The sequence below is a fragment of the Lynx canadensis genome, chromosome A3, assembly GCF_007474595.2.
Source record: "Lynx canadensis isolate LIC74 chromosome A3, mLynCan4.pri.v2, whole genome shotgun sequence".
In the NCBI taxonomy this organism is placed as follows: Eukaryota; Metazoa; Chordata; class Mammalia; order Carnivora; family Felidae; genus Lynx; species Lynx canadensis.
In genome coordinates this window covers 128200945-128212529 of record NC_044305.1, presented here as the reverse complement: position 1 = coordinate 128212529, position 11585 = coordinate 128200945, and positions in this window count along the sequence as shown.

Below are 11585 nucleotides of genomic sequence, written 5' to 3'. Positions count from 1 at the left end.
TGTGTGTGTTTGTGTGTGTTACTGTTTGCTCATATGCTTTGGAATCCATTCTGTGAGCATTTTCTGAAACCTGGGTTGGATGGTGCCTTCCCCTGGGAAGACTTGCTGTCACTTTTGCAAGGCGCCTGTGGGACTTGGGTCCACTTTAAATTAAGATTCTGAATTATTTCAGATGTTACAAATACTGTAAGTTCAGGCCAACTGTGACCACAAATTCTCAAAGGAAACTTTTATATCCACTCAGATTCCAGGCTGAGTGGACAAGTTTGTTTGCTTTCTGCCTCTGGTTTAGGAGATTTTATTGTAATAGTGTTGCTAATCACAGGTCATGTAGATGGATGGATACTCCATATCCCCTCCCCTCACAAGCCTGAGGCTTTGACCCCAGCTTCTCTATCCCACCACACCTCTATCATCCGCCCTGAAGTCAAAACTCATCCCTAAGGCAGCTGATGACCTCACTGCTTCTTCCACAAATTCTCCTGCCTGTTGCCAAGATTCAGGGTTTCTTCCGCTTTCTGACAAACTCACCCATTTATTTTGTTTATTTATTTTTTATTAAAAAAGTTTTTTTTAACATTTATTTATTTTTGAGACAGAGAGAGACAGAGCATGAATGGAGGAGGGTCAGAGAGAGAGGGAGACACAGAATCTGAAGCAGGCTCCAGGCCCTGAGCTGTCAGCACAGAGCCCGACATGGGGCTCGAACTCACAAACTGCGAGATCATGACCTGAGCCAAAGTCTGATGCTCAGCCGACTGAGCCATCCAGGCACCCCATCACCCATTTATTTTAAAAGTTGTGTTTTTGCTTTTATATTTCAGCTAGCACTCTTGGTGTTTGTAAGAGTCTTTCGGGGTGTCTTGTCTGACAAATTCTCTGAAATGAAACTCTCTGAATGTTACAGAGGGACACACATGGGGGAAAGCATTCTCCCCAGCTTTGCCACAAACAGCCACGCGGCTCAGATGTGCAGACCACATAGAGGCGATCAACAGTGGCTCCAAAGGGAGCCAACTGGCAGCATCTAAAAGAAATGGTGTTGTTTGCCAACATGCATAAGACACCTCTGGGGCTCCCCAGAAGTATCTGGTAGGGGAGTTTACAAAATGGCTGGGGGGTCCTACGTCACCAACTGGTGGCAAGACCAGTGAAATTACGGTGTTTCATGTTACGATGATGATTACCATTCATGTCCTCAGTCTGGGGACACCTAGGGAGTCTCAAATAACACCAATAATTCAAGAATTCAAAAGGCAACTACAAAACCAAAATACTATAATTTTTGTGGACAGGAACAATGGCTTTTTAATCTCCATAAACCCAGCTTGAGGGTTGGCCCTGAATACATTTTTCTTGACTGCCTGAATTATTCATGATTGTGTTTGTCACTGTTACGGATTAACCCTTTTTTGCTTAAAAGAGAGACTGCAACTTATTGTCTCCAACAAAATACTAATTTTCTCAAGGAAAAATTCTCTGGATAAATAGCCCTTTCGTGAGCTATAATTTTTTCCCCTATGGTTGTATTGAAATTACGGTCAAGTCCAGTTTATCCTTGAGTTTCCACTAATGAAAACCTACAATGGAGATATTAACCAACAGAACAAGGATTCAATGAAGCTGACGAGAAATTAATAATGTGTTTGGTAGGGCAAAGTATGAACTGAAAATGTAGAAGCTATTACACCGGGATCAGACACTCTCTACAAAGCTAAATTAAACACCGAGGATTAAGAACCATTTGAGGTAGAATTATTAAATGTCTCTCAATTTTAATGATGTTAGCTCTTCAGTGGAATTTCACAGTCAACTGTTTCCTGGAAGTCCTTATCATTTTAGGTTTCTCTTTAAAGAAAAATGTATACCAGATGTTAAACTCTAAAGTTTTTTTTTAAGTTTAAATTGTTATATTCTGATACAGACATGAGATTAATGATTTTAAAAAGAAGCTTTCCAACCTAATTAAGTCCTAAAGGAATTAATGAAGAGAAAAATTAAAGGCATTTTAGAGGAGACACAAATCTTTACCAAATTTAGGTCACCAAGTAAGAAAATAGTATGTTAAAATCAAATGTACTGATACGCTAGAAATTGCTCTAGAACTAACATTGAATCCAAGAGATAAAACTCAATAGTTTTGTAGTGAATGCACATTTATAGAATGTCATTTCTTCGACCCAGTGGATCTTGTACAATCTTCCAATTCCTTCCCTCCCTCTGGCATAAACTCTAGAGTCTGGAAAACCTCCTTTTGAATCACAGCTCTGTTATGGAATAGTTTTAACTATTGCTTTGCACATTTCATTTAATCTATCTGTGGCTTGGTGTCCTAAAGTAGAAAGACCTAACATAAGGCATTGTTCCCACAAAAATTTTCTCCTTGACCAAACTCTAGATGGGCTCTCTGAGTCTTCTTGACTGAGCCTCAACCTCAGTCTATTAAAATCAGTAGATTCTCAGCGCAAATGATCTTGTCAACCACCTTCCCCTGTCATTAAAAGACTTAAACACTAAAAGTTGCTAACAGCTCCAGACACATCCCTAAGATGGTCCTAATCCACCCCTCCCCCACCACAACGTGCCTGTTTGAGACAGCCGGCCAACGCCTGGGTAGGTCCCAACCACTCTCTCATTCTCTAAAATGAGCTTACAATTGGGAATCCTCCCTCTGTCCCTTTGGCATGTATATGTAGCTCCTGCAACTGTTTCTCAAGGACCTGAAAGCTTCCCTTTGAAATGTAATCCTCAGCAAGGACAGGGCCTCTGCCTCCCAGTCTCTGTGCAAGATAGAATCCTAACTTCTGATAACTGGCCAGCTGACACAGATGACCTGATGTGCATCTCCACTGACCAACCTTTGCACTGCCCTGACTTTGCTCAAGCTTCCACCTCTGCCCTTCCCTATCCTCTCATTTGCCCTTTAAAATGCCCAACCACCTCTGCATAAGTCAAAGTTTGGTCTGGTTCATGCAGGACCCTCTTCTCTAAGGCAACAGTCTATTACTGATTAAAACCTGTCCTTACCACTTCAGTGCCTGTTTTTGTTTTTGTTTTTTTTTTTTATCTTTGACAGTTCAAGATGTGAGAAGAAATTTAGTAAAATAGAACATAAAATGAAGTAAGTAAAATAATAAAGTAGACATCTAAGAATAATGCCATGAAATCAACATGACCGAGCAGGTAAGCTCTAAAAAAAATAACAACAGAAAAATGAATTCTAAAATAATCTTTCTACATATGCGGTCCAGGGATGCCTTCACACGTCAAAACGTTTTTATTTTTAATTTTTTTAAAGACTTATTTTGTGAGAGAGAGCATGCATGGGTGCATGCAGGCAGGGAAGAGGAGCAGGGGGGCGGAAACAGAGAGAGGAAGAGAGAGAGAATATTAAGCTGGCTTCATGCTCAGCACGGAGCCTGACAAAGGGCTCAATCCCATGACCCTGGGATCATGACCTGAGCCCAAACCAAGAGCTGGATGCTCAATGGACTGAGCCACCCAGGCGCCCCCATCAAAATGTTTTTATTTGTTATTATTATTATTTTAATATGAAATTTATTGTCAAATTGGCTTCCATACAACACCCAGTGCTCATCCCAACAGGTGCCCTCCTCAATGCCCACCACCCACTTTCCCCTCCCTCTCACCCCCCATTAACCCTCAGTTTATTCTCAGTTTGTAAGAGTCTCTTATGGTTCGTCTCCCTCCCTCTCTAACTTCTTTTTTCCCCTTCCCCTCCCCCATGGTCTTTTGTTAAGTTTCTCAGGATCCACATTAGAGTGAAAACATATGGTATCTGTCTTTCTCTGTATGGCTTATTTCACTTAGCATCACACTCTCCAGTTCCATCCACGTTGCTACAAAAGGCCAAATTTCATTCTTTCTCATTGCCACATAGTATTCCATTGTGTATATAAAACACAATTTCTATATCCATTCATCAGTTGATGGACATTTGGTCTCTTTCCATAATTTGGCTATTGTTGAAAGTGCTGCTATAAACGTTGGGGTACAAGTGCCCCTATGCATCAGCACTCCTGTATCCCTTGGGTAAACTCCTAGCAGTGCTATTGCTGGGTCATAGGGTAAATCTATTTTTAATTTTTTGAGGAACCTCCACACTGTTTTCCAGAGCGGCTGCACCAGTTTGCATTCCCACCAACAGTGCAAGAGGGTTCCCGTTTCTCCACATCCTCACCATCATCTATAGTCTCCTGATTTGTTCATTTTGGCCACTCTGACTGGCGTGAGGTGATATCTGAGTGTGGTTTTGATTTGTATTTCCCTGATGAGGAGTGACGTTGAGCATCTTTTCATGTACCTGTTGGCCATCTGGATGTCTTCTTTAGAGAAGTGTGTATTCATGTCTTCTGCCCATTTCTTCACTGGATTACTTGTTTTTCGGGTGTGGAGTTTGGTGAGCTCTTTATAGATTTTGGATACTGGCCCTTTGTCCGATATGTCATTTGCAAATATCTTCTCCCATTCCGTCGGTTGCCTTTTAGTTTTGTTGATTGTTTCCTTTGCTGTGCAGAAGATTTTTATCTTGATGAGGTCCCAATAGTTCATTTTTGTTTTTAATTCCCTTGCCTTTGGGGATGTGTCAAGTAAGAAATTGCTACGGCTGAGTTCAGTGAGGTTTTTTCCTGCTTTCTCTTCCAGGGTTTTGATGGTTTCCTGTCTCACATTCAGGTCCTTCATCCATTTTGAGTTTATTTTTGCGAATGGTGTAAGAAAGTGGTCCAGTTTCATTCTTCTGCATGTTGCTGTCCAGCTCTCCCAGCACCATTTATTAAAGAGACTGTCTTTTTTCCATTGGATACTCTTTCCTGCTTTGTCAAAGATTAGTTGGCCATACTTTTGTGGGTCCAATTCTGGAGTCTCTATTCTATTCCATTATTGTTAAAATGTCAATACTACCCAAAGCAATCTACACATTCAATGCAATCCCAATCAAAATTGCACCAGCATTCTTCTCGAAGCTGGAACAAGCAATCCTAAAATTTGTATGGAACCACAAAAGACCCCGAATAGCCAAAGTAATATTGAAGAAGAAGACCAAAGCAGGAGGCATCACAATCCCAGACTTTAGCCTCTACTATAAAGCTGTAATCAAGACAGCATGGTATTGGCACAAAACGGACACACAGACCAATGGAATAGAATAGAGACTCAAATTGTTTTTAAATGCACATTCCTGGACTACATTTCAAATGTGAGCAACCAAAATCCCTGATGGCTGGACCCAGGAATCTGCAGTTGAAAGAGCTCCCCGGAGTAATTCTGATCTACTTAAGTTTGGAGATCAGTGGTCTAATTGATTAAGTAGAAATGTACAGGCGAAAAATTTCTTCTAAACGAGCAGATAGGGCATAGTACATATTCTGTTGGCCTTAGCACTTATTAGGTAAGATATCTCATATAAAACTGGGGGTGGAGGGAGGGGTGAAAAGGGATCAGGTATGGAATTATGCCCATTTTCAATCAGAACCTCAAAGCACCTCAAGTCTTCCAGTCCTTCCATGGGGGGATACGGTCCCTTGGATAAATGCATGAAGCGTATATGTCCCCTCTTCTTGAATCTGCACTGGGTCTATGCATGACTGTTCTTACATCAGAGCCCAGACTTCAGGGCCTAGCAGCTTCTGTTTCCTTCCTCTTAGACTCTGGAGCTGCCAAGAAGTCCCTGCTAGGCTACTGGAGAGAGAGGCCCAGCGGAAAAGCTCCAAAGTGAAGTGACTGGCAGCATCCCAAAGGAATGGACTTATTCATCACCTTGCTGCCCCTCCTGTAATCTTCTTTCTCAGCTGATGCTAACACCATTCACCCAACGATCCCCACTAGAAACAGAGTGGTACCAATGCCTTCCTTCCTCTCTCATTTACTCCTCTTCCTCTACCTACCGCCCTCTACCTGCCCCCAGTCAAATCCAACTCTGCCAGCTTAATGACATTGCCCCTACCTGTCCCTTCCTGTCTGACATTCTTTCGTTGTCCTGGTTCAAGTTTCAGTTACAACTTACATGTGCTACTGTGATAACCTATTAGTGGTTTACCTCCACGAATGCATTCTTCACAAAACCACCAGAAAGAGTTATAGAAAATAAAAATCTGATCAGATCACTCTCTTGCTTGCTTAAAATCTGCTTCATCCACAACAGTGGTTCTCAAATGGTAGTTCCCAGACCAGCAACATCGGCATCATTTGGGAACTTGTGAGAAATGCAAATGATAGGTCTGCTAACCTCAGACCTACCGAAATCAGAAACTCTGAGGGAGGAGGGCCCCGTGTCTGCATTTTAGCCAGTCCCACAGGCGATTCTGATGCACAGTGAGGGCTGGGAACCACTAATTTACCGTATTAAACCAATCTTCATTTGATATACGCAGTCCTCCCTGATCCAGTCTAGGTCCAAATGCTTTAGGCTTCTTTGTATCCATTTTATGATTTGAACTTGACATCTAAAGAATGGAGAAATAGTAGTTATTTTCCGGTGTAGGAGCTCATCTCCAAAACTGTCCTCCTACAATCCCAGCCTCCTTTTTTCTAGCCCTTTGTAGCTCGTCCATGTAACCAGTAGGATGTTGTGGCACTGATGGCATGAAGCACAAGGCAGGGAAACAGGGAGTGGGTAGTCGAAGAACGTAGTTGTAAATAATAGCTATGACCACATGACCAGTTTCAGAACTGTGGACTACAACTGCCATGAGTATTTCTCCCTTATTTTGTTATGAGTGTGTGTATGCTATATATATGCACACACTAAGCTAATATCTTTATATCCTTTCCTCTCTTATCCCTTTGTCATGTAACATAAGATGTACTTACTTCATGTCATAGTATTTAAGAATTGCTAAATTTACATCACGATATTCAAATTACATGATATCAAGAACAGTAAACGTCATGTAAGGACTTTGCATCCTCACCTGGGGAAAGGGTCAGTGAGTTATCAATAGTTATACACAGGACGGTTGTGCCATGTTAGGCGGGAGCGTGACCTTGTCATTGTCTTAGGAGATTAAGCATAGTTTAAGAAGATACACATGGGTGCCAAGTTGACAAGGTGGATTTGCGATGCTTAACTTTATGCGTCAACCGGTCTGGGTAAAGTTGGGCCTCATCCAAACAGTGGAAGGCCTTGACAGAACACGATGCTGACCTCCCTCAAGCAAGAGGAAATTTTGCCAGCAGACAACCTTCAGACCCGAACTACATTATCAGCATTTCCTGGTTCTCCAGGCTGATAACCCATCCTTGTAGATTTTGAACTTGCCAGCCTCTGTAATTGCATGAGTCAATTTCTTAAATCTCTTTCTTCATATATACACATTCTATTGGTTTGTTCTCTGGAGAACTCTGACTAATACATGGCCACACAAATTTATACCCTGTCCCACGTGCTTTTCTTGTAATGAAATGTTGCCACTCATACTTCAAATGCTACTATCTAGAATCCCCTTGAACCTGGACAGACCTTTGCAAGCACCCCAATTAACAGAATGGGGAGGAAGGGATACTGCTCGACTTCGGGAGCTTGGTCATTAAGGATTACCACCCGGTCCTTGGGATGCTGCCTTTGGAATAGAACGATTATGCTGTGAGGAAGTCCACATGGAGAGGCCACCGCTGGCCAACAGCCCCAGCCAGGGCGTCAGTGACATGAGAGCATCAATTAGGGTGTGTGAGTGAAGGAACCTTCAAGTGATCCCAACACCTCCTCTTTGAGTCTCTCAGTTGCATCGACAGATATTGAAGAACAGAGGTAAGTCATTCCTGCTGTGCCCTGCGCAGGCTTCTCACCCACAAAATCTATGAGCGTCATAAATGGATATTTTATGCCACGACATTTTGGAGTAATTTGTTATGCAGCCAAAGTAACTGGAACATGACTATTCAGAGCTATGCGTGAAGCAGCCTCCATGAATTCCCAGTCCCATTATTGTAACATCATAGGAACCCATGTCCAGGTAGTATAAATTTCCATATTCAGAATTATTTTCTCCAGGCATTTTGAAGAATTCTTGGCCATCTTTCTTATTGGCCCTGCTTTTTGTCTTTTCAATATAGAAAGTTGTGTTGTTTCAGCCAAGCTTAAATAAAAATCACAGACCTTATTAACAAGAAAACCTGTGATCGGTTTCAGAGACAGGAAGGAGGTACATGGAAGTGAGGACACTAGGAAGGAGGCTAAGAAAGCAAGCCTGAAGCCTGTGTGCAGACGCAAGGACGGCTCTCTTCCGTAGGTAATGGAACTCAGGGGTCCTAGCAGATTCTGGGCAGCTGGACTCAGAACATTTTTCTGGTGCATAGTCTGTTCTTAAACACCCACAACCTCCAGGCCGTGTTCTCTTGCTCAGGCTCCAAGAACAGCGCTATCTCCCCAAGAGCCACCGGCATCACTCACCGGGGCTGATGAGCACTCAAGATGGCGGGCGTGGGAGAGAGAGTAACATTCATGCCTGCCGGCCAGTCAGCACCCAACCATAAATCATGTCCTTGCCTGGTTTGCTTATAATGAGACCGACACAGTTAGTGAGATCTCTTTTTCTGTTTTACAGTCCCTCTGAAACTCATCTGGGTTGTCCTTTGTCTCCCTCTCCTCATATATCTGGAGTGATGGACTTTATGGCCACTTCTTCAGGGGATAGAGAATTATAGATCTCTGGATTTATGTCTGTTTGCCAGGCCCCCTCTGGTCTCTGCACCATAAGGTGAATGCTGGGGCAGCGAGAATGATGTTGCATTCTAATAGATCTGGACCAGTTTCTGACAGCTTATTTTGACAAAAGCATAAAAATTCAATGATTGTTGCTTGGCTTAGAAGCTGCAGGAAATTCAGAAGGAAAAAAAGAGGATGTTTAAATGTGAACCTCCCTCTCTCCAAACTGCTTTCTGAGTCAGGAAAATTGAGAAAAACCAGGTAAGCTAAGCCAACAAATTTAATGACAACAATGGCTGGTCTAGAAGGAACATGATTTATCCCAGAGGATGCTGTAAAAACATACTGTTTCCTGATTTTGAGGGATTACCACCTGTTACGTGAACAAATCAGAGGTCTGTTAGGGAAGCAAGGGGCGGGGGGGTGGTAGCTGGCCTCGAAGATGGCCCCCAAATGATCCTTATCTAACTGGTATTCACACCTCTGTGTGTTTCCACACTGAATAGGCCTTTGTGACCAACAAGCTATTGCAGAAGTGACTGTGTGGTTTTGATGGCTAGCCCATGAAAGATATCACTCACTCTGCCTTGTTCTCTAGGACCACTTGTTCTGGTGACAAGGGAGTGGGGTTGGCGGGGTACCAGCAGCCATATCATGAGAACTTTCAAGCAGCTGAGGGAGAGGTCTATGTGGAGAAGAACAGAAGCCTCCTGCTAGCTGCCACACAGTCATGACAGCAAGCCACCTTTATAAGCTGAGCCTCCCTCCCTAGCCCCAGATGACGGCAGTCCCGGCCAGCAGACCGACTTCAACAGCCTGAATGACTCCCAGTGGAAGTACTCAGCCATGCTGCTCCTGAAGTCCTGTCCCACAGAGACTGTGAGTGACAATAAATGTTTACTGTTTTAAGTCACTAGATTGTGGGGCAATTTGGTTTGCAGCAAGAGATACCTAACTGGGATATATAAATTGGGATTAGATTTGGCTGTGTGGGACAAAGAACCCAAAACAAACAAGATAGATGTTTATTTCTCCCCCATGTAAGAAATCTAGAGTCACAGTTTTGGCTAGTATGGTGCTCCTCACTAGGAACCCAAGCTACTTCTCTCCTTTTGTTCTGCCATACTCCGTGTATGGCTCTCTTTTCGTGGTTCAGTTTGGCTGCTCAAACTCCAGGCCAGCCAACAGGAACGAGGAGGAGGAAGAAGGATCTACGACCTCCCTTAAGGATGCTTTTGCGTATATGCCATTGGCCAGAACACAGGCCAGTCCCAGGGAGGCTGGGAAGTCCTTATTCTGGGCAGCCAGATGTCCACCTAAGAGTCAGAAATTTAAGAAAAAAAAAAAAAAAGAAATAAACCTCAGGGCAAACTAGCAGTATTTGCTAGCTAGGGATTGGCGTTAAACAGGATTTGCTGCTAGGTGCTAGCTTAGCTAAGTCTCCGTAATGACCAGGAGTGTGCCAGGAAGATAGGTGTGGTTATGCCACTGATGTCCTCAAACTCTTTGCCAATTACTGCATCAAAATAAGGGGCTTATTTCCCCTTTTTATGAGTCTAGGTTGGTCATGTGATTTGTGTTGACCAATAGAATTTGACGAAAGTGACATTTACTATTTCCCAGACCGATTTACGAAATATGCAACATCTGCTTTCTATTTTTAGAACACATCCTCTGGGAACCCCACTGGCACCTGAGAAGTCTTTCTTCCCTGGGACTTACTTGGCTGTGACAAGATCCAAGCAGGCCTGTGGAGAGAGTGAGTCCATGTATAGGAGCACTGTGGCCTCACGCATGGCTGTGAAGTCTTCTCAGATCTGCCAGCCCAGCCAGACTCTAGCTGATGGCATGCGAGTGAATGACCCCAGGTCGTGCCATTGGAGCAGAAGGACCAGCCAGCTAAGCCTTGCCCCAACTCCTGACTCACAGAGTCATGAGCAAATAAACTGGTTGTTGTATGAGTTTTGGAGTGGATGTTACACAGCAACAGATAACTGAAACTTACAAGGAAAGGCTCTTCTAAGGAGAGGAAACAACGTAAGAAAATACACAGCGGTAAGAGGCAATCTGGTGTATGCAAGGAATCCTACATAATTTAATACACTAGAGGGTGAAATGACCCCAGGTAATAAGCCAGAAGTAAGCAGGAGGCTGGGCATGGAGGGTTTGGTGTGTGGCATCCTAAGGAGAGTGGATGCGGGAGCCTTAACAACTATGAGCTGTATCAGAGGAAAGGGAGCTTCCTGGTGAAGGTTGGTCACATCAGGTTTACTGAGAGTGGGATTCAGGATCCAGAGCCAAGTACTCTAGAGTCCTCCCCTCTCCGTGGGGATGTGAAGGCAAACTCCCTGGGTAGCATTTGAAGAGGCAGAAGCTTGCGGTTTCTTGTGTGGAATGATGGGTGGGTTTGTATCATATGAGGAAGGACTTGGGTTTATATAGTGAATTTATCGCCTTATCTGATCAACTTCTTTTACATTAAAACAACTTCTCTCCCTTACTGCTTCCTTCTTCTTGGAGGCTGGATCCTTAAGAACTAGGCAGCTTGATTTATCTTTATCAAGAGCCAGAATGGAGTCTGGGAGGGGGATGGGTGCCAATGAAAGGACAAAGTAAACTATCTGATCTGACTTCTATTTCCTAGCCTGGTTTCAGGGTCGCTTCCTCCACCATGTACGACACATTTCATTCTTATTTTTGGTTGTAAGGAAATGACCATACATTCAAACATTGTTTTCGATGGTGCCTTCACGATCCAGGCCAAAATGTCTCCTCCTCCTTAGAGTCACTGTTGGTTGCTTATCACTGTATTCTAGATCACTTGAAAAAAATTTCTGAAGGATTCATTACACGAAATCCATCCCAATGAATGCTTCATCTCCGTTCTTTTCTGCACCAGTTAGGAATGTGTTGGGCTGCA